Genomic DNA, 25281 nt, shown 5'->3' with positions numbered 1-25281 from the left:
GCTTCTGGGAACTTGGATTTTGGGAGGGTTCCCACTATTCCATGGCAAGAATGTTTCACTGAATACAGATTGTGCAAAAAGATGGCTATGCCGAACACCTGCTTTCCTTCTGGGAGTCTGGAATTTTGGTATATGTTAGGCAAAGGTTGTCTACATGACCTGCCCCAGTAAAAATCCTGGGCACTCCATCTGTAGTGAGCTTCGCTGTTAAAAATACTTCACCCATGTATCACAACTCAGTGCTGGAGAAATTAAGTGTGTCCTTCATGACTGCTGGGAGAGGACTCTTGGAAACTTGCACCTGGTTTCTTCTAGATTTTGTCCTATGCATCTTTTCCTTTGCTGATTTTTCATTGTATCCTTTCACTGTAACAAGTAATGGTTGTGAGTACAACTATATGCTGAATGATTCTTTTAATTATTCACCAAACTTGGGGGTGGTCTTGGGGACCCCAAACACAAGGTCACCTCTAGGAAGTTCTTCATGTCCCTTTCTCCTCTGTTACAACTAGTTTAATTGCTCCTGCTACAGGCTGCTCTGCCTTCTGGGTACCAGAGTGAAGATGATAACACAGAGCCTTAGCCAACAGGTCATGGGATATAACATGAGCAAAAGTGAACCTCAGAGAATGTGAACCCTTAATATTTTGGAGTTTCTAGTATCAGTGCAAAACCCAACCTTTCCTGACTGATATATAATTCCAGTGATATATTTGCATAGTTCTTTTGTGCTCCTAAATCTTCTCCTCACATTATATCCCTTGGCCTTCTTAAAACTCTGTGAAGTATGGAGACCTGATATTTCTATGTTAGAGATTAGCTGGACCATTTTCCTGTTCCCCAGTATCATTTGACATTAAAGAAACAAATCTTTATTCAACCTGAAGCATGGTTCCACGGAGTTACCCATGTAAGATGCAGCTGAATAGTAAATTAGATGCTGCAATTTGGAGCTCTCACAATTTTAACTTTCTCATTGAGGTTCCTAGTTGTGATTATTTTCTTTGTCCACAACATCTTAATAGGTATACATGTCTTTCCAGGCCTCTCATTGTACATCAGTTTAATCTTCTCTGGTGGATAATGGACAGTTCCTTTGAGTAACCTCACAAGATCACCAAGTTATATGTGGTTTATGCCCAAAGCCTATATTTTAAATCACACTGAATCAACAATAACCTTCAAATTTGGGTGAAATTCAATATACTGTTTCTCTATTGTCCTTCAACAAATTACTCCAAATTTTAGTGGCTTAGAATGATAATGTGCACTTACTATCTCACCCAATTTCAATGAATCAGAAACTTAAGAACATCTTAGGTGAGTGCTTCTGTTTCAAGACTTCTCATCAGTCTGCAGCAGTCAGGATGTTGGCCAGGGTTGCAGTCATCTGCAGACTTGACCAGGGCTTCCATGGTGCTTCATAAACATGGTTGGAAAATTAGTCCTGTCTGTTGCAAATTGGGCTCAGTTCCCCATGTATTTCTCTATGTATTTCTCCATAGGGCTGCGTGAGTGTCCTCATGACACAACAGCTGGCTTTCCCTAGAGTGAGTGATCCAAACAAAAGCAAAGAGGATCCCACAATATTTTTTTACTTCACCCAGAAGTCACACACCATCACTTCTGCCACATTCTAGTCATTAGAAGTGAGTTACTAAGTCCAGCTCACAATCACAGGACAGAATATTATATAGCAGTTAAAATAAAGAACTAGATCTACATTAACCAACTTAGATAAATCTCAAAAATTAATAGTGAGTGAAAAGCAATTTGCAAAATGACTTCTGTCCTTGTAACAGGGTTCACAGAAGCCTGTGAAATAGGAAGGTCCTTCAGGCCACCCAAAGGCACGCCCCTTTATAAAAGATAGTGCCATTATCTCAGTTATGGAAAGTATCACTCAAATCAATCATCTGTATCTCCTCAAAAGAACCACAATGGCTTGCACTCCACGGAGTGTTTCAACTCAGGTTGATGTCAAGGTCAAGGTATTCAACTCACTCTTACCCATAAAACCAATCCAATCACATCTGAATTTATCAAGAATGAAAAATACACAGAAATCTCCACCATTCTCTGATTTCCCATAAGATGGCTTTGGAGAAGGTGGAAAATACATGCATTATACTTTGATTATAACTGTCACTTCCTGGACACAGCTGGATGATGAGAAGCTGTGAAATTGCACAAATTAAAAATATATATATATCAGGCACTTCTGGTTTTGCTGACAAGAGAAAGATCCAACTTTCTCTCACAGGAAAGACTTAACCTTGTTAAATTTCTAACCACATTTCACTCTGGATGGGACTGAATAGTACAGATAAGCATCCAATCTTCTAGATGCTTATCCTGAATAAATCTCCAAATTTTGAAGGGACTGCCTAGAAACTAATCTTTTCACTTTGAGCTGGACTTATATAATAATGAATAACAAAATAGAAAGCTGATCCATTTCCCAGTTCCTCTTCTCACCCCCATTAGAGTATAAAACCAAATGCAACATTAACTTAAGCTGCAGTGTTCTGAGTTGGGTGTGATTATGTGTATATGAGTGTGTACACCTTTTCCAAAAAGACGTTCTTCATCCAAGGGAACAATCTTGCTCTCTCTCAGTAGCAGGAGTTTGCACATCTCCACAGTATGGACTGTACTTTGAACCTAGGCCAAAATTAGCATGGAGTAAATTACTAAATTATTCTAGTCATAATTTTGCATTCTAATGAGCCCAAACCTCATGATTAGTTCTATAAATCACTTTCTGCTATTTGCCTATAATTCATTTATTCAGTAACAAACTAATACTTACTAAGTACCTACCCCAGGCAGATTCAATACTAGGCATTTCATAACCAAGCCTATGAGACTGTGAGGCAACATGGTCCCTGTTCTTCATATTAATTAAACTGTCAGGTAAATTAAACCATGGGATTATTAGTGAAAGATATGACTTCAGTCATATATTCTGATCCTTAGTAATGCTGGTGGTGATAAATCCCCATCACTGGAGTCAATGTACTGCCAGTAACTCAGAAAGATTAGACAGAATATGACAACAAGAGGAAATCAAAATGATTTGTAAAGCGAGAATTCATCACAGTTTCAGGGAAAACTACACAGTATCCTGCAATGAAAGCCATTAGGGGAAAATGCATTTTATTAGCTTGGTTTCCTCAGATCTGTGAGGCTATAAAACCAATTTGCCTGGTTTTAATTCTTTTTCTCCACCCTCTTCCATATATCCCCATGTTGTTATGGGTGTTTCCTTATTGTCTCGGAATCTTTATGAGAAGGGGACAAAAAGGAAACCCACGGCATTATTTTGAATATCTTAATCAGAATAGATTATATTTGACCCCCACTTCCTTTTCCTGGTAAGTTTCAACAAAATCCAAACCTCCTTTAATCAGGTACTTACTTCAAAAGTGAATAAAAACACTTTATGTCTTTAAATTGTCATGGAATGCATTTCTTGAATCTAGTAAAACCCAAGTAGAAATCTAAAAGCTTTACATTTTTTTAAAAGAAAAAAACAAACTGCTTTAGATACATTTGTTTAAGTCCACATGCCGTACTTCTATGAGGGTATGAATTCTCAAATTGTCTTCTCACTCATGACACGAACAATGGAACGTTGAAAATGTGTGAGTGCACACGCATGTGTGTATATGTGTGAGCGTGTGTGTGTGCATGTAGAGAAAGACAGATAGAAGGGAAGAGAAGGACAGAGAGAAAGAGCAATAGGAAAAGGAGAGCAAGAGAAAGAAACAATCTGAACCAAAACAAAACAACAAGAACCTTTGCCATCAGCATGTATCAGTTGAAATTCATGGTAGGAATTATGTGGTGAAAAGAGAATCAGAGCTGGAAGTGACTTCTTTTTAAATAAACAAACTGAAGTGAAACAGAATTGAGATAGTGTTTCTTATCCAGAGAAGTAGTTGTAATATTCCCAAGAAAGTTGTAATTCTATGAATAAAGTGGTCTGGAAGACGGTCTTTGCACATGGTTTAGAATGACACTGCCACCAGGGTATTAGGATGTACCCCTCCAGGGTCCAAGGCTCTGTAAGATTATTTTCAGAGATACTGAAGCCTACAGACAGCTAGGGGTTCTGACCATAGTATCATAATACTGAATCAAGGAAAATTCTTTATCTCAAATTAAAAGGATACACATAACGTTGTGAAAAAACAATACAGAATGACCAATACTATGACACAATTTGGTAAAATTATTAGCCTTCAGGTTTGAGAATTCACTGCTATGCAGGACAGAAAGCAAGCTGCCAAAGAGGGAATAAAATTAGGCCAGCCTTGGATTATCAACATAAACTTTCGTGTTTAGATGTCAGGGAAAATTGTGTGTGCATGTGTGTGTGTGTGTGTGTGTGTGTGTGTGTGTATTTGTATTTTTCTATACTTGGAAATTATCTAAGAGGATATACACTGTATCTTTTCAGTGGTGGTGTAGTGGTGATCTTTGGGGGTGGGTTAAAAATAAAATAGCAAAATCATTAAAAAAATTTAAAAAGACAGTGTAAAGAACGCTACAAAGAAAGGAAACAAAACACAAAAATATTATAGGAATCAAATAGCTTGATTTTCAATGCAATAGACATCATGTAATTTGGGGAGAAAAGTAGAATTTAAAAATCTAACAAAACAAGAATTGGAGAAATTATTTTAAAAATGAATAATGGTAAGCATTGAATCATATGAAAACAGATATGTTAAATAAATTACAGATAAAAAGATAACACCAGTGTAATGAAATAAAATAAAATAAAGTTTAACCAACAAAATGTAGGAAGTGGAGCTGCAGAAGATGGCAGAAAATATAAGGATGAGATTTCCTCATCTTTCATAGGGAGAGACAGAGTCAGTACCTTCTGTCTAAAGATGATAAATAAAGCAATAGGACCCTACGGATACTTAAATATAGAGATATGTTTCCAGGAAAATCAAGACAACCAAAATATGGAGGTGCAACAAGGAAGAGTTGAGAATACCCAAAATTACTGTAGAAATAATCATAACACTGCAAATCAAAATCCATGAATTACAGCTAAAGCAATGCTCAGAGAAAATTTCATAGCATGCTACTAGAGAATAAATAATAAAAATAAGTGAATAAAGTAGGGAAAAGTGAACTGGGGCAAAAGTATCCCAAAGAAAGTAATTTAAAAAGAAGTAAAAATATAGAAGTAAAAATTCTTGCTGTAGAGGAAATAAAACAAGAGAACTGACAAAGACATGAGGCAATTCTTTGGGTGGTGGAGAAAACAGCATGGAAACAGGGAAACTACCAGCTAACCTTCCAAAGAAAAAAGAAAGGAATCACAAATTTGCAAAATTAGAAATAATAAAAGGAAAAACAAAGATTAGCAAAAATATTTTATAAAACTTTTCATTTAACTTTGAAATATCTGAATGGAATATATAATGTTTTAGAAAAATAAAAGAATTATGAGGAAAACTTATAAAATTGAACCCAGAAAACTGAAACTTACCAATTACATTTAAGAATCTGATAAGCTTTTTCTAAGAGCATACTATCTTATGTAGAAAGTACAGAACATTAAAAGAAAAATGTTGAATATATCACCAAATGAAACAGAGAATTTCATTGTTATTTACATTGTTTCAGAGCACAGCAAGGGGAAAAAATCCTCCAAGAACATTTTTAGGGCAGCCTAATATTGATACCCAAACCTAACAGCCCACGAAAAAGGCTACAGACCAATCTCATTAATAATTAATACCAATGAAAAATTTATAAATAAAACTTAGCAAATATATTTCAGTGGCACATCTCAAGATCTATACACCATGGCCAAATAAGTAGGGTTTATTCAGAAATATAAACATGATCAGTGGAAACCAACTAACATAATTCACCATAATAATAGGCAAAAGGTTTTCATTTCTGTTGATAACAAAAACGTCATTTAGTAAAATACCCATTCCTGATTAAATCTGGAAGATACTCTTATCAATTGGTATGTGTTTGATAGAGTATTTATTAGCAACCTACAGCGAACAGCACTCTTAATGGTTGAACTTCAAAACCTTACCCACTAAGGTAAAGAACAAGGTAAGAGAGAGAGACAGAGAGACAGAGAGACAGAGAGAAGCTTTATTCAACATTATTCTGGAAGTACCAGCTAATTCAATTACCTGAGAGAAAGAAATAAGAGTTTTAGAGGAAAGATAGTTGGCAAAATTTTCTATAAATGATATAATTGTGCATCTGAAAAACCTAGAGAATCAGAAAAAAAAACATAAAACAATTCAGTTTGTTAGCTGTTACAAAATTTGTATAGTAAACAACCAATAGCGTTCCTATATAAAAGCCATAACCAATTCAGAAATACTCCAAAGGAAGACTCTATATACCAGCATCATCACTCAGGTACACACAAACATGCACACACAAACTAATAATAAACAAGAAACTGGGGAAAAACAACCTCAAAATTCTTTTAGAGACATGAAAAATATGAGCTAATGAAATATACCCTATTCTTGGACAATAATACCTTATAGTAAATATTTCATTTTCCCATAAATTAATCTATGTATTCAGTGTGATATCATTAAGAATTAAGAACAATGTTCTTTTTAATAAAGAGACAAACTATATTTAAAGTTTAATTGGAAAAAGCAAATATGTGAGAAAAGCCAGAAAATTCTGAAAATGAATATATTGGTGGGAGCAAGCAGAGGAGGGTAGACTATGGAATGGTTACAGAGACCCCAGAAATGTATCCAAATAAATACGAGGATATACGTTAAAAACGGGGAAAGGACAAATTATTCAATAAATTTTAACGGGGCAATCAGTTATCCATTTAAACTAAAAGTAAAGCTGGACACTTCCTTCTCTCTTTATACCAAAATAAATTCTTACTGGATTACATTTTGAAAGAAAACTAATGAAACCATTACCATAATAAAGAATACATGAATTGTTCAAAATTCTGATGAAGAACAACTTTTTGAATCAAGACTAGAAATCGCAGAAACCACAGAAGAATACATTGATAAATTAGCCTTCATGGAAACCTAAAACTTCTGTGTGGTTAAAACAAAATAGTATAAACAAAGGCAAAAAGCAAAAAAACAAATTGGGGGAAATACTGGCAATGCATTAGGGCAAAAGGCTAGTTTCCTTTAAAATATAAAGCTTTCCTAAAAGTCAATGAGAAAAATATCCAAAATCCTTTAGAAAAATATACATTAATAGGCATTTCACAGAAAAATAAACACATATGGTGTATAAGTAAGAGGAAGGATACCCAATCCCTCTAATGAATAAATGCAAATTAAATCAAAATAAAGATAGCATTTTTTTTTTAACTGACAGATTGGCAATAATTTGAAATATATGATCTTGGCAAGGTTTTGAGGAAGAAGGCACTATCACACATTGTTAGTGAATATAAACGTGGTCACCATTTCCCTGGAAGACAATACAACAATAACTAAAAAACTAAAAGTGTCCACATCCTCCAATTCAGAAATTTGATTTTTAGGAATTTATCCTACAGAGAGACTCATGCATGTATAAATATTAACATACAAAAATGTTTTTGAAGCATTGTTTGCACTACAGAAAAAATAATGAAACCCTGGGAATGATCGAAGTATCAACATAATAAGGTTGTTGCGTGTGCATGAGCCCTGGGACTCTTGCTTCTCTACTACTACTAGTTCTGTGACCCTGAACAAACTCTTTAAGCTCTTGGTGCCTCAGTGTCCTCCGTGAGATGGTGATAAAGGAAATATCTACTCCATAGGTTTTTGTGAAGATTAAATGAATTTTATCTAAAGTGCTTAAGATGCAATATTTTAGGTGTCATGTGTACATAAATGTATGTAAATTTTATTATTTTAAAACATTGCATGCTCACTGTTGATATGAGAAGACCTCCAAGATGCATTGTTAAATTCGATGAATTTAATAATGTTAAATAACAGAGTGGGTTCTGCGATCCCACATATGTTCAAAAAGATATGTGAGTCCTTAGGTTCCATGGAGTCGAGTAAGCATCTAAATCTATTCTGCACTATCCATAGGATGCACAAGAAATTGGCAATGATTGCTGCCTGTGAGGAAAGGGGACACAGATTCAAGGTCAAAAGCAGTTATTGTAGTGTATATTTTTGTATGATTTGGTATTTTTACCTTGGACATATATTAACTTTACAATTTACAAATCCAGGTAGTTTTTTCTAAGGAACAGAAACAAGCAGGTCATCAAAGAGGCTCCTATTTAATTATGGTCTCAGACTTATTCAGGAATAATGTCAAAGTTTATAACTGTCCTCTTCTATAGAATGCCCCTTCCAACTACATTACCCATCATTACTCCAGAATACAGAGCAATTGATATCATGAAAAGACCTTAGTGTTTTGTGGTTGCAATGTTGAGGAGCAGCTGAGAGTTCCGTAAAAGTCCAAATGTGGAAATAGAGAGCAATGATTCTACAAGTTAGGTCCTTAGCCCACCCAAGTAGATATCACAAAGCGATTTCTGTACTCGATCCCATATGGGTAGGCAAACCACTTTCCCTTCCATAGCCTTTCATTCTTACATACAATTAAAGGGCTGGCTACTTACAAGTGACCTTTAAATTGAGTATTAAAGGTTACTAAAAGTTGATACTGTTTTGAATTATTTTAATACTCTAATTATTTGTTATTACCCAGCTCTTTTTCACAGGAAAAATGAAAAGGATAGGCAAGCCATAGTGTCTGTATCCATTTTCTATCGCTGTGTTATAAATGACGACAAATTTTGTGGCTTAAAGCAATGCACACGTATTATCTCAAATTCCCATGGGTCAGGTTTGGGCATGGATTAGCTGGGTCCTCTGTTCAGGATCTCATTAGACTGCAATCAAAGTATCAACTAGGCTGTGTACCCATCTGAAGCTTGGGTTCCTATTCCAAGCTTATGCAGGTTCTTGGCAAAAAAGTATTTCCTTGTGGTTGTATTACTGAGCTCCCCATTTTCTTGTTATCAGGTGGCCACAGATTGCTCCCAACTCCTAGAGGATGTCATCAGCCCTTGCTTCTTAGTTGTTATACTAAGAAGGAATCATATATAACATAACCTAATCACAGGATTGCCATCCCACTACATTTGCCATAAAATGTAACCTAATCAAGGAGTGACAGCCCATCATTTTGCCATATTCTATTGGTCAGAAGCATGCACATGTACAGCCTGCACTTAATGGAAAGGACTATACAAGATTGTGATGCACTGGGCCACCTTAGGGTATGTCTGCCTTGGTCTTCCACCCAAGAGGGCAGTCAGGAAACTTTGGGAATTATTGCCTAGTGAAGAAGTTGTCAGGGTTAAGATAAAATAATGTAATGTGATATACTTACAGATGAAGACAATGCCAAGATCTGACAGAGGCTACAGTGTGGTGACATAGGTTGATATGCTATTTGGTAGTTAAGGAAAGGTAAGTAAAATATTTTTGTGACTGAGAAATGGATGGCCAAGTAATGAGCTCCATAAATTGTTTTGATTTTTTGCCTTCTAAGCTATATAAGCAGGAACAGTTTAAAACAAACACACACCAAAAAAGGCCATGCTTCCAGAAATTATGTATTTTTTGCAGCAATTCAAACCTGACATTCATATCTGCATATAATTTCTCAGGGAAATGCCAGTTTTTTGTTTTGTTTTGTTTTTTTTTGTTTTAATGTTATTTCTTCAAACACTGACATTTAAGAAGATGGAAGCCACCTGTTCAGAGACAGGTCAGGGAGGTAAATCCATGGACAAAGTTTCTTACAGGGTACTGGGCCCCTTGTCCCTCCCTCACTTGAAGTCACCTCTAGAGACATGTCCTTTTCTCCAGTCATGGAATTTATTTGGGAGATTTTAGAATTATCGACTTTAATTGAGCCCTGAAGTACTTGATCACCTTCCAGGATAAGTATCAGCTTTTGCTTAAAAGATGGTAAAGAATAACGATTAAGTTCATTTCATTACCATGCTTTCTGTAGGAAAATATTATAGACTGGGTAATAATTTGTATTTATTTATAAGCATAATTTAAATGCCAGCATAGCTTACCCTTGAGAACTACAGAGGCTGAAGTAGGTCAAGCACTTCAACTAGAGACATGAAGGAAACACACACTGACGTCAAGGAATAGGAACACTTCCACAGTTGCTTTTTCTTTTTTGTTTTTGTTAACTGAACAAAGTCTGAGGGGAAAGGAATATCTAAAGACACCAGAACATCTGGGGACAGAAGATACATCTATATGAATGCCCAAGACTCTTCAATTATTCAGATCTATCACTTATTATTGATAATCAGATCTATCAATTATTCAGATCTATCACTTACACACAAAAATGATTGTACCACTTAGAATTGAAGGTGATGTGAGTGAAACTCCAAGACAGTGTTAAGACTTTCATTGCACCTATATTGTCTTAACATAATCCTTAAATAGAGTCCAAGCACTAGGATTGTGATTCCTGTATCTTATATAAATAAATGGAAGCACAGTGCCTGAAAATGCCATTTACAGTGAATTCACACCAGGGATTCTTCCTCCATATCTCTGGTCAGCTTAGACACAGCATGGCCCTGAAGTGCTGAGAAACCCGTCTGTAAAAGTAGGATGCTTCCTGACATGAAGTTTTCTAGGTCCACTGAAAGCAACAGAGTGTTCTCCTTGCTAAAGGAAAGGGCTCTAGAAATGGCCTATTTGTGAGATCCTTTAACACTATTCTCTGAGCATAAACCTAAGTTTAAATCCCTACTCTTCTCTACTAGACTTTTGAGCTTGGGCAAGCTACTTAACCTCTCTGGGCCTCAGTTTAAACATCTGTAAAATGGGAATGGTTATACAACCTGTAAAGTTCTCCAGAGTTAAAGAGATTTGCATGCAAATGTTTTTAACACAGTGCCTGATACCTAGTGTGTACTTACTAACGATAGCTATTACTAGTAACACTCTACAGAAAAAAGTGATTCTGGATTCTGTCAGAATCTTGTGCAGACAAATCTCTCTGCCATCTTACTAACAGGGTATATATCATCTTTCCATTGTTTTGCTGGTGGGGATTTTGAATCTTGAAACACAACATAATGCTGATGGGTGTAAACAGTTTTTCATGCATTAAAATTATGCCACTCTTCTTTAAAGGCCACCTGCATTTAGGTGGTTGAAAGAGTTATTTTCTGAAGTTTCTCTCATGTCTGCTGAGAGAAGGGCCAAAGAGAATTTTCAGAGGGCCACATATCTGAGTCATGGAACAAAGACATGTGCAGCCACTTCTTTCTCCTGGTGCAAAAACTACTAGCACAGCATTGCCTATTATTGTTGAATTAGAGCAGCTTGATTTGCTGTCTTTTACTCTTATTTTGCAGATTGAGTTTCTCTAAAGGCTTTCATATCAAAGTCTTCTTGGTGCTTCTATGATTGCTCTCTCTCTCTCTCTCTCTGTCTCTCTGAAACTGAGTGGCACCAACCTCCATGCACTCTGTCTCTCTCAGCCCCTGTGGATTTGATCATCTTATTATTGAAATGCAGGGTCCTTTGTTCACATCTAAGGTAGATATTAATATTTTTATTGAAAGCCAAACTAATTCACTTACTCTGTGAATTCTCCACTGCTGTAAATGATAGAAGAGACCTTCTTGCCAAGCGCAGTCATTTCAGAAGCTTTATTGCTTTCCAAAAGAGAAGGGTTCAGGTTAAAATGAAGTTAACCGATTTGTTATAGGGCATGTTTCTACACGCAAGAAAGTGTTTCCCTTTCTGATATATTCTGTTGTTGAACTCCATGATCTCACATCACAGAACTGTCTGTCATAAAGTGCTTGACACACACCCTTAGCAGCAAATTCCAGATCTGAATTCTTGGTGCCTTGGAGCCAGAAAGCCCCCACTTCCAAGCACAATGCACAGGGTGTCCTAGTTTGCTAATGCTGCAGAATGCAAAACACCAGAGATGGACAGGCCTTTATAAAACGGGGGTTTATTTCACTACACAGTTACAGTCTTAAGGCCACAAAGCATCCGAAGTAACACCTCAGCAATCGGGTACCTTCACCGGAGGATGGCCAGTGGTGTCTGGAAAACCTCTGTTAGCTAGGAAGGCAGCTGGCGTCTGCTCCAAAGCTCCGGCCTCAAAACGGCTTTCTCCCAGGACATTCCTTTCTAGCAAGCTTGCTTCTCTTCAAAACATCACTCCCAGTTGCACTCTCTTTCTTCCCCCGGACTCAGCTCGTTTATATAGCTCCACAGATAAGGGCCCACCCTGAATGGGTGGGGCCACGCCTCCATGAGAACATCTCATCAGAATCATTGCCCACAGCTGGGTGGGGCACATTCCAAGCAAATCCAACCATTACCAAAACTTCTGCCCCACACAAGACCACAAAGATAATGGCATTTGGGGGACACAATACACTCAAACCGGCACACAGGGTAATGAACAAATATTTTACTCCTTCCAGCTGAATATTTTCTGAGCCAAGGAAAGAACAGGCCAACTATGTTCTGGGTTCAACATCAAAATCAAAGGGCCAGCCACCAGGCATTTGCTGGTATCTGAGAGCAAATGAATACTCTCTGCCTGGCTCCCTACCTTACAGGAGCCTCCACAGACTCCTCTCAGAGATCTCCCTACTCTATTGGTCTGAATTCAACTGATGGCACAGACATCTTCAGTATCATCATTAATTTAAAGGGCATCAGTTTTTGTTTAAATGACCCTGGAAGACCCCTGGACATTAGGCCTGGCTCAGGGACCAGACAAAATAACTTAAAACACCTTGAGAAATATTTTCCCTTCTTCCCTCTAGCCTCCTTGGTTAGATAATTAAATAGATAATTGAACTGGAATTCAGGATGTCAGTGTTCTAATATTGCCAGATCATGGCACGGCTTTGAGCTGGTCACTTTCCCTATTCTGAAACTCAAAGCCCTTGATGGAAATATAGTGAGTTTAATGATATCTAACCAATCTAGTTTGCTAAGTAGTTGTGAAGATCAAATAAGATTATTTATATGACAACCTCTGATAAAATGTGAACCACCATATGGGTATAAATGAAATAGGGACAGCCCCTCATAGCCATATCAGATTTTCCAACCCTTACTCCAAAGCCCTATTCAAGATCCATGGAGCCCTCAAAGGCCAGGAAACCCAGAATGCAGTCACCTCAGCATGACCCTACCAGGCATATAAAATGCGCTACCGCAGCACCCACAGAGGTTCTGAGTCCCATTACACGGAAAGAAGGGCGAGCACCTGGCAAAGTGCTTGGCCGATGCCTGTACAAGAGGTATCTGATGTAGAGTTCCAGGAAGAATTTATGAGGAGAAATAAGGAAGAGTCATGATCAAATGTTCTACTGTTTCCCTAATTTTTCCACTATTCCTACAGACAATGCTATACCTCAGTCCTGGTCTTTGAAGTTGTGAAAGTAAGACTTTCCCAAAAATTTCTCTCAAATATGGGCCCCTGAAATCTGGGTTCCTGAACCCAGATAGGATGAGTGTGCATTTGACTTTTACATAAAATGATAAGCTTACTCTTAAACACTATCTAGAAGATACGTGGGATCCTGGAAAGAGAAGACTGGACTTTTCTTAAGAGAAATCTACCAGGCATGCAGAGGTTGGAGGCCTCAATCTTACAGCTCATGCTTTAGAGATTCTTAAGATTGGAAAGGACCTAAAGACATAGTAGCCTTTGAATGGACACTGCTTCCCTGGTAGTTCAATGCAACTGTGGTTATGTCTTATGTTTGCTAGTGAAGAAACATCTGAGAAGAACCTGCATCTCTTATTCAGATTCCTTTCATAAATAGAGGTGTAGATACAAACACCTATGGAGTACTCTAACTTGGTCTCCAGAACCCTCACACTCAGTATGTGAAGAACTGTACTTTTTATTTCCCCTACCCCATATCTTTCCTCCTCCCAACCCTATTTAGTTCTTTTTCTTAATGAAGGGAACCACCACCTCCCCAGCTGCCCAGAAGTTTAAACCATGGGAGTCAACATCAATTTCTTCCTCAACCACATGTACCCAGTTGTAATCAGTCATCAGATTCCAATGATTCAACCCCCAAATACATCTTGACTTCACATCCACCTTTCTTCCACCCCACTGCAACTTATTCATTTCAGTATACAATCATTCCTGACTTGGTTTTCTTGAATCTAAGCTGATATTGTTTGTAAGCCACAACATTATTCTTTATCACTAAAAAGATAAATAAAAACTGCCAGTTAAATTATGGCAGGCATCCAGATTTCAGAAATATTAAAACGTGAAAAAATGTATGTCTTAAAACCAATGAAATTCACTACTTTCAACCTCTAAATGGTCTCCCTGCATCTGTTCCTGCTCTTTTCTAGTCTATTCACACTGTATCTAGAAAGAACTTTCTATACTGTGAATCTGATCATGTTGTCGTTTTTCTTATGTAAAACTCTTCAAATTATCTACATATCTTCAAGATAAAATCAAACAACATTAGCACAACATAAAAAGCCCTATTGTTTTTTCCATCTCTTGACACCCTTCTTTCTCCTCTTACTTTAAGATCCAGCCATGCACAGTTGCTTCCAAATTCAAAAAAGAGAAGTCTTGTTCAAACTTCAGATTTTTGCACATACTCTTTCCTCTGCTGGAATGATTTTTTCAAACCTGTTAACTCCTATCCAACCTTCAAGTTTGAGCTAAATCAAATGTCATTTCCTCCAGAACTCTCCTCTGACCTCCAGACCAGATCTAGGTGTCTCACATCACACTCTTCAAAATTTGCCTCTTTGGTTAGAGTGAAATAGTGACACTTCCCAAAGTAAGAGTCTCCCCCTGAGTGCCTCTTTGTTGCTCAGATGTGGCCATCTCTCTCTAGCTAAGCCACCTTGGCAAGTGAAGTCACTGCCCTCCCACCTACATGGGACCTGACTCCCAGGGGTGTAAATCTTCCTGGCAACGCAGGATATGACTCCCAGGGATGAATCTGGACCCAACATCAGGGATTGAGAACATCTTCTTGACCAAAAGGGGGATGCAAAATGAAACGAAATAAAGTTTCAGTGGCTGAGTGATTTCAAATGGAGTCGAGAGGTCACTCTGGTGGACATTCTTATGCACTATATAGATAACACATTTTAGGTTTTAATTTATTGGAATAGCTAGATGTAAATACCTGAAACTATCAAACTCCAACCCAATACCCTTCTCCCTTGAAGATGATTGTATAACAATGTAGCTTACAAGAGGTGACAGTGTGATTTTGAAAACCTTGTGGATCGCACTCCCTTTATCTAGTGTATGGATGGATGAGTAGAAAAATGGAGACAAAAACTAAATGAAAAATAGGGTGGGATGGGGGGATGATTTGGGTTTCTTTTTAACTTTTATTTTTTTATTCTTTTTCTGAATCTTTCTGGTGTAAGGAAAATAGTCAAAAATAGATTGAGGTGATGAATGCATAACTATATAATGGTACTGTGAATAGTTGATTGTACACCATGGATGATTGTATAGTATGTGAATATATTTCAATAAAACTGAATTTAATTAAAGAAAAAATGAAAAAAAAAATTGCCTCTTTGTCTGTCTTTCCCTCTAGACCAAAGACTACTTAAGATTCCAAGTGCTTCACATGATGCCCAACATCTAAATATTTGTTTTAAATTGGCAGCGCATGAGGAACTAATGAGAAGTTACCAGCCAAACACATACCACAGCTATAGAATTTTTCTTGAAAAAATTCACAAGTAGTTACGTATCTACTACCTGAATCAAATGCTAAATCATTATCATAAGTTTCTCAGTCAATGGATTAAATGTTTTTTTCTTTTTTCATATTTTTTATTGTAGAATATAATATATGTTCATAGAAGTGAAAACTCTCCAAGTGCAATTCAACAAGCAGTTAGACAGCAAATTTCAAAGAATATCATAGGTCATAGTTCTACGATTTCAGTCATTTCCCCATTGTGAAATATAACATATAAACAAAAAGATTTTCAAAGCATGATTTAACAAGTAGTTACATAGGAAAAGAATTTTTCAAAGCATAATTTAACAAGTAGTTATACAGGAAATTTCCAAAGTTGTTATGAGTTACAGTACCACAGTTTCAGTTATTTCCATATTGTGAAATATAACATATATAAAAAAAGGTGATGGCAGAGCTGTATTGAAGGCAAATAGGATGGAAAGTGGTTATTTAAAGGCATGTTTCCCACAAAACAGTACTACAAATATATATGGGTGTTTGCATGATATATTTCTAAGGTATGACACTAGCATGGAGAGTTGACAACAGAAGGGTATATGGGAAAAATCTATCTATTGCATACTAGGGATTGTAATTAACAGGAATATCACACTAGTACTACACAAATACTAGGGACAAATAATTAAGGGCTGACAAGAGCTACAAGGTGTTTTGGTAATGACAATTGTTTAAAATGGAGAGTGATGAGGATTGTACAACTAAGTGATGATAATGTGAGGCATGGATGGATTGTCATGGGCATAACATTTGCTGTGCGAACTTAGGAACCCTCTGCTTTATAAGTCAAGCCCTTGATCTTGAGGCTTGCTCAGGTGAAACTTATGGATCTAAAGAGGAGGCTGAGCCCACCTATAATTGTGCCTGAGAGTCATCTCTAGAGAACCTCTTTTGTTGCTCAAATGTGGACTTTCTCTCTCTAAGCCCAATTCTGCAAGTAAATTCATCACCCTCCCCCCAATGTGGTACAGGACTGCCCAGGTGAATGAGTCTCCCTGGCAATGTGGGAACATAGATTTCATCAAGGGATTGAGAAAGTATTTTTGACCAAAAAGGGGACAAGAAAGACAACAAAAATAAGGTTTCAGTGGCTTAAAGAATTCTAATAGAGTCAAGAGGCTGACTGGAGATCATTCTTGTGCAAGCTTCACCTAAATGTGCCACATGACTACAGCAATATGATACGCCCAAGTCAACAGTAGTCCTGAAAACCTTAAAGAATATCCAGATCCCTATCTGAGATTGTATAAAAATTTCACTCACTAAGTTTATTCTTCAGAAACTTAAATCCTTCAGAGAACTCCTATGCCAGCTAAGTCCCAAAACCCAGAGGCAATAGCCTCTTCAAGAACATCAATCAGATGTGTCCCCTTTTCTCATAAAGTTGACACCCCTTTTCAACATGAACAGGTTAGGGTGGTCACTGCCTAGACATCCGTGAAGATCAGGAAAGTGACTAAACTAGAGGAAGGGGTAGCAACAGGCAAGATGGAATTTAACAAAGGATTATGAAAACTGAATCACTACATAATTTCCTTTTTCTTAGTTGCTAGGGTATTGAAATGGTTAGAAGGAAAGGATTGAAATGGTGGAACTGTAACCTGAAATTACAGGGCCAAGCATTATGATCACTTCCTTTGAAATTTGTTCTATAGCTACTTGTTAAATATGTTTTGAATTACAACCATATACCCAGCTGAAACTACGTTTCTGTGCTGTTAGGGAGATCAGCCTCAAGTTGGAGAGGCAAATTAATACAATTAGGGAGCAAGTTTATGATGAAAAATAATTAGAGAAAAAAGCAATACAGAATAAGTTTAAAGTACTGAACTATGTGTGGCAGATTATTCTCATGTTGGATCTCAAAAGAAAGAGAGACCACTGAAAACTGGAACTATCATAGAAGGATTTATTAAGGAAGTTAAATTCATAATTTGGAAGGATGAGTAGAATTTAGACTGGTCACATTTAAGAGGAACTATCTGTGGGCTACTGAAAAAAGGCCTGTCTGTCATTTTATTCTGCTTTCACTATCTTGAGGGCTAAAGAATCTTTTTCAGACGCAATAGAACCATGGCTTTTGGAAAATGGATTACTTCAATTCACTTGAAATCCATTCTTACTTAATTTTTCAAGTAGATTCTTTCCACTTTCTTCTCTGCTTATCATAGACTTCCTTATCCCTATGGCATTATGTTGCTATTCAGCTTAGGAGAAAATATACATAAATCCTGGAGAAGTATAAGGACAATTATCCTGAAAGTGGAGAAAGTCAGCAACACTGGACAGAATTGTACATGAGGACAGCATTTGCCTGTTTCAGCCAATGTTAACAACCCTTCAATTTCTCAGACAAAAAGTCACAGTGACCTGCAGTTGAAGAGGAGTCATTCTGAACCACTTAGTCAAAATGACAAGCATGTCCCTAGTGACATGATGTTTGAATGGTTGACCATGAGTTTGCTAGGGTGATAGCCTGTGGGTCTAATTGGGACTGCAATTACCCCCTGAGAGCTTTTAAAGGCTGCTTCCATCTCTGCCTCCCCCTCTTTCTCAAAACATTATTTTAACAATTCCTCATTTAAATTAATGATACCGAATTCTGCTCTTGTACTACTTTGTCAAGTCCTTCTCTCACTGGAAAATAGTTGCCATAAAATCAAACTCATAAGGTGGCCTGCCACTGTCCTTGAGCCTGAGACAGGGGCCAGAAAGAATTACCTGCAGGGATAAGCAGCAGCCATGTGCATATAAAAAGGTGGAGGGTCCCTCTTTTCTGCCGTGGTGGTTAAAATTGCATCTTTGTGCATTTATCTCTTTTTGTCCTGTATTATTATTATCATGTATTATCTCCATAAACATCCATTTTTAACAGAAATTTATTCCCATGGTCTTTACTGCAAAGCTCATCATAAGCAATAATGACAAATCCTTCAATATTCTTAATTCCATGCATTCAATTTTCTAATAACCCTATTTTCCTGTATCTTTCCCTACAGAATCTTAGTTTCAACAATCCTATGATACCATCTAGATGACGAATCCATTGACTCTTAGGTCTTTTCACTAGCTCTTTGCATCTTCTCTCCTTCCTTTACTCAGCTGAAATTCCAGGGCCTACTATTATAATCACTTCCTTGCATGCACTGCCAACTCCCTTGTCCTTCTCTCTTTGTCTTACTTCTTTGGTAAAACTACTGTCCTGAATAAATATAATTCTCCACTTTGCCAATGAAGCCAAACTTGGATGGAGTAAGACAAGCCACCAAGTTAACCAGCCTCACTTTAAAGTCACCAATCACAAATGGGCCCTTACTGCAGCCTGCAATAATCACTACTTCCCCTGTTCCATTCATACTTCCATTCTCCTGGATGACATTTTTTTTTTTTCAACAAAACTCAACTTTTAGTACCACTTTAAAAACATTCCAGCTTCCTAGAATAGAAATTCCAGCTTAAACACAGTTCCCTCTTCAGGCAAAACTATTGAAATGGTTTCTTGCGGTGAATCTACTTGGTCATCTCCATGGATGACCTCCCAAAGGACAGTCCTTCTGTTCTTCTCCACCCACATGACTCCCCAAGCTAAAATCTGTTAAGTGTTCACTGGGTCTTATTTCCAGAGCTTGTCCTATGAACACTTTTGTCTCGTTTTTTTTTTTCCTTTTGGTAAATTAGGTCACCTTTCTGTTGCAGATTTAATGTTGAATGATTGCCCATTCAGGTCAGAGCTTATTTATTTCTCTCTCTGTTTAAAGAGCCCCAACAGCCACATAGGCTTGAGTATGGACCTTTTTTACCCCTGCAAACCCTTTTTTGGATTGATCTACTCCTGAAAAATACCACATTATCAGGCTGATGTGGGCCCAAGCCATGTTTCAAATGACTTAAAGTTTTAATGAATTCCTTTTTCAAATGTTCAGCTAGTTTGCCAGTTTTGCTCTTAATCAAAATACTGCAAAAGACTCATTTGTCCCAGCTCCCTGCATACTTGGTTCATTGAAGTTGGAGAAGATATTCCTAGGAATACATTTGTAGGTCAAAGGAGACCATTTTTTACAAGTGCTTGGAAATGCTGGTGGAAAATAACTATTTACCAATGGGTAATCCTTCTAGCAATACACTTGGGGGCTCCTTTCACCTACAGCCTTCCCATGCTGGGGAGAACCCCCTTCTCCTCAGAGCTGTGGGGGAAGCACAGGGGAAGGAGAGCTCAGGCCCATCAGGGAGGGCTATCCTGAGAGGAAAGAACCTGTTCCCTCTGGAGAGGGCATATGTGTCCATTCATCACTGCTCTGGATTTGAACCCTAATCTAAGTAGGACTTGGACTCCAGACAGGTTTTTCCTTTCACCAATCAATAGCCGTGGGAGCCTTGGGGCAGACTCATCCCTGCAAAGGCCTAGGACAGAGCAAAGATACCCTGAGATAATGGGGAGGCCATATAAAGGGGCTCCTGGCCAGGCCATAAGACAGAAAGGGCAGTAGGAAGAGAAGTGGGATGGAGGAGCTGCCTGTAATGGGCCCAGATCTCCAGGTCACACATGGCTGTGTCTGGGCATGGGCACCAGGGGGTGCTTGGGGCACATTCCTGAGGGCTCTGGGGGAGTCCCATGCTGGGTGCAACCACCTGCAGTGCCTGGTGCCCTCTGACAGGGTGCAGGATGCCGCAGCTGTGACTTCTCCCACCCCTGGAACCCACACAGCCCTGCCCAACCCACACCCCTCCTTTTCCTCACACAGTGGGGCCTAACCCCAGGCCCAGTGTGGGGATCGGAAAGCTGGGGGATCCCATTTGCATGGATGGACCCCCCCTTCTCTCAGAGTTTGAAAAGGGGCTGGGAGAGGTTTTGAGAAAGTTCCACCTTAGCTGTGGGCTAACAGAAGACAGGACTTGAGATCATTACCAACACGGCCCTGCCCCCTCTCCTCACCCTCGTCACTCACCACACAGGTGACGAGACAAGGGGCCACGGAATGGGCTCTGGCATGACACATAGGGCTGCGTTTTCTCCTCTTGTCTCAAGGCAATCATCATCTCTCTCTAATCTCACTTCCAGGATCCTGGGCCCAGGCTGTGCTGACTCAGCCACCCTCAGTGTCTGGGGCTCTGGGCCAGAGCATCACCATCTCCTGCTCTGGGGGCAACAACAACATTGGAGAAGGCTATGCTGTGAACCGGTACCAAGAGCTCCCAGGAATGGCCCCCAAACTCCTCATCTATGACTACAGCAAATGGCCCTCAGGGGTCCCCAATTGATTCTCTGGATCCAAGTTTGGCCATTCCAGCTCCCTGAGCATCACCAGGCTCCTGTCTGAGGACGAGGCTGCTTATCACTGCCAGTCCTATGACATGGGCCTTAGTGCTCCCACAGTGCTCTGGGGCCGTGAGGAAGTGAGACAAGAACTCACTCTCAAATGCCAGGTAGTCTTGATCCCCGGACAGCTGCTTGCCCAGGCTCCCACTGGGGCTTCTGCTTCTCTTTTTCTGGCTCCCTCCTGGGCCCAGGCTCACCACAGACACCACCTTGGGACTGAAACTCCTCCTTTCCCTTCCATCCTCAAAGTCCCTCACAGCAGCCCCTTCCTAGGCAAAGGAATCTTTAGGGGCGATGGAGATGGTCATTGTTCTGATTGTGGTGATTGGTTATGAGTGTATATACATATATGTCACAAATTATCAAGCACTTTAGATATGTGCAACTTATAGTAAGTCAATTATGGCTCATTGAAGCTGTCAGAAGCATAGTTCAATATCTTCACTATCAAAGAGAATTTTTTCTACATTCTATATCCAGTTGCCCTTACTCTCCATCTCTTCAGTGGTATCAGATCACTGGAATGTTCTGATGAATGTCTTGCCCTCCCTTCTACATTCTATGTTATTTAATTTGACTATTGTACACAATTCCACATCCACTAAGAACCCTGCACCGCTGCTAGGAATATTGAGAACTTTGTTCGACCTGTTGCAGGAAACCCTCTCTCTATTCAAGACCCAGATCACCAGCTGCCCCCTCACATGGCTGCTGTTGAGTGACCTGCTCAGGCGTTTGCTTCCAGAGCCCCCTGCATCCTCCCACCCACAGAGCCTCAGTCACAGTGACCAGGCGCCATGTTTCCCATACCACTTTATTCTATTGATCCAGGAACTCCTGAGAAAAAAGGCATTTCATTAAAATTGGTTACCTTATTGCACAGAGGTGTCTGTGGACTGACTGTGACCAAGTTCTTGGTCCGATGCCCCTGACATTATTTCCCCAGAGAGGCTGAAGTTTGACACATGACAATCAGCTGTGCAGTCCCCCAGGGCTTGCTGATGGGAACTCAACAGTTGTATGTTCTCTGGGCTGCACAGAGTCTCTTGCTTATGTGTCAGTGTAAGGTCCCAGCAGGTGCTTCCTCCCTGCCTCTCCCATAGGGTAAACTCTGAGTCTCAATCATCAGCCCACTCCATCTAAAAAACCAAGTTAAGGATGCTGTCATTCCTCCAACTGGAGCAAATATCAAGCAGAAGACACAAATTTGTATGAATATCCTTCTTGTTTCAAGCAAGTAGAGAAGGTCTTAGCAGAGCCATGTCCACCATGGCCTGGACTCCTCTCCTCCTCATGCTTCTCTCTCACTTCCTGCCCCCTGAGCAGCAGCTTCACTGTTGGGTCTACACCATATGCTGGTAGCAGCAGAAGCCAGGGAGCCCTCCTAGGTATCTCCTGAGATTCAAGTCAGACTCACAGAAGCACCAGGGCTCCAGGGTCCTCAGCCACTTCTCTGGATCCAAGGATGCCTTGGCCAATACTAGGTTTTGCTTGTCTCTGGGATACAGCCATATTCCCCATCAATTCCACTCTATCCAAGAGATAGGAAACTATATGCTCATGAAATGAGTTGTTTCTGGATGTTCACAGCAGTCATATTCCCACCAGCCCAAAACTTGGTCTAGCATCTGAGAAGCAGCAACCATTGCCAAAATCCTGGAAGCAACACTGGTGAAGCTCCAACCTCCAATGCCTCAGGCCTGGAACTCCTGGAAGACAATTTAACTCTTTCTCCCTTCTTCCCAATCTCCAGTTATTCCTCCCCATCTTTAGAATCAGGTGATGACTACTAACTGAGAAAACTGAAGTAATCAGAAGGGAAATATCTGATTTCTACTCTTACCCACTGACCAGCACCTACCTATATCCTCTGTCTTCCTATCTGATACCATAAATGAATTTTGCATTGTCCTATCCAAAGCCAATCCATCTACTTGTGCACTGATCCCATCCCTCTCACCTACCCAGGACATAACTTAAGCAGTTCTCCCTCTCTCTCTACAGATCACTCACATGAATGAATGTTATTTTTTTCATCTTAGAAAAATTAAAACCTTCTGTTGACTCCACTGTATGCTTCTGTTGTCAATTTCCATTTGAAATGAAACCCACTGAAACAGTTGTCTATACTCACTTTCTCTGAGTCCTCTTGTTCCCTTTTAAACCTCCCCCGTCAAGGTTGAATGGAGAAAAACCCGATAATCTACTGAAACTGGACTTTCCAAATTCCTAAAGGCAATAGACAATTCTCAGGCCTCATCTTACTTCAACAATCAACCTCATTTGGTACTTTATCCTCCTTTTCATACTCTTTTCACTTGGCACACATATCATAATTTTCTTGTTTTCTCCTCCCTCACTGATCACTCCTTCTCAGACTTGCTTGTTAGTTGCTTTGCTTCTTCCCAATTTTTAATGTTGGAGCATTTCAGAACATAGTCCTTTATACTCTTCTAAATCTACACTCACTTTGCTGACATTTCATCCAGTCTCCCAGCTTTAAATACCATCTACGTGACAAAGACCCCCAAATTATACCACGATTCCAGCCCTCTCTCCTGAACCCCACCCAACCTCCTACTCAGCATCTTTACTGGGATGTCTAATAAACATCTCAGACTCTACACAGACTAAATCAAACTCCTACATCCTAAATACCCCCAAACCTGCTTCTCTGGGAGCCTCCCCAGTGTGTAGGGCATAAGAGAGAGAAGGTGCAAGCATGACTCCAAAAAGCAGGACTCCTTCCAGTTGTTCAGGCCCAACACTGTACGGTCATCCCTTGACTACTCCTCTCTCTCTCATAACCTACTTCCAATATGTCAGCAAAGTCTATTGACTCTGTCTTCCAGAATTATCCAGAAAAAAACCATGGCTCATCACCTCCACTGCTTCTATTCTGATCCTACCAGCTATCATCTCTTACCTTGATCACTATAGTTGACTGCCAGTCACTCTCTCCACTTCCACTCAATTTTTAATGCAACAGCCACACTGATCTTTTTAAAACATAAGTCAGATCTTGTCACTCATCTTACTGGAATGCTTCAATGGCTCCCCATTTTGGTTACCATAAAACCCAAAGTCCTTGTAATGTACCAAAGGTCCCTATGTTACGTGTTCCCTTATTACTTCTCTGACTATCTCCTACTCACTCCACACTTTCTCTGCTCCTGCCCACACTGGCCTCCTTGCTGTTTCTCAAACATACCTTTGCACTGACTGTACCCTCTGCCTGAAAAGTCCTTCCCCAAGATTTCCACCTGGGTGTCTCCACCTCCCTAGTCTCTGCTTACGTATTTCCTTCTCAATAAGACCTTCTCTGTCATCATATTTTAAAGTTGTAAGCCCTCCTGTCATCACCTTCATGCTCTCCAACGCCTATTTTGTTCCACTTCTGTTTTCTTTTTTCCATAGCATTTATCACCTTCTAATATAGCTATGTAACTTACTTACTTTTTAAATTAAATTGTCTGACTCCTCTTCAGCTGGAATATAAGTTCTATGAGGGTAGGATTCTTGCTTTGTTCACTGTTGTATCCTAGTCTCCTAGGACAGTGTCAGGTACTCAATCTGTATTTGTCAAATGAATGAATGAACATTTATTGAATCAGGCAATGTGCTAAGCACAGTACCTGAATTATCTTGTAACAATATTCTTTGGGGCGGGTGCTATCATCACTGTTATGTTTCTCATTTTACAATAGAAAAAATGAAAGTTCAGACAGATTACATAATTTACCCAAGGTCACAGAGGTAGTAATTGGTAAAGTTGGATTTCATTCCAGGTAAGCTAGTTCAAAAACCTGGGCTTTTAAGTTCTCTTCACTCTCCTTTCCCTGAATATTGAATTTATGTAAGTCAGATTAATAGAGATGTTATCACATAATAAATTCAGAGATTTTTAAAATTGTTGCTCCAAACTATTCAAAACATGAAACTCAATGTTGTAGGACAGAGGAGAATAACTCATAGGGGTAGGTCTAGATTTTGTGGCACCTGCAGCTTTTACAGTTTGGGATCTCCTCAAAAATGAATAAAAGTCATAAATATAAAATTTGATAAAAGAAGAATGCTTTAATTCATCACATTTTAAAATGCTTATAAATACCACAAACATTACAAAACCCAAGAAAAATTCATAAAA

The 25281-nt window shown here is 39.0% G+C and overlaps 1 pseudogene; it reads left to right on the top strand.

Annotated features, from left to right (window-relative positions):
* Window positions 1-13243: 13243 nt before the first annotated feature.
* On the top strand, window positions 13244-24841 carry LOC119533005 (annotated as a pseudogene).
* Window positions 24842-25281: the final 440 nt, after the last annotated feature.

Source organism: Choloepus didactylus, chromosome 4, assembly GCF_015220235.1.
Source record: "Choloepus didactylus isolate mChoDid1 chromosome 4, mChoDid1.pri, whole genome shotgun sequence".
In the NCBI taxonomy this organism is placed as follows: Eukaryota; Metazoa; Chordata; class Mammalia; order Pilosa; family Megalonychidae; genus Choloepus; species Choloepus didactylus.
Note: the sequence above shows the minus strand (reverse complement) of the source record. Positions and strands in the feature narration are given on the sequence as shown.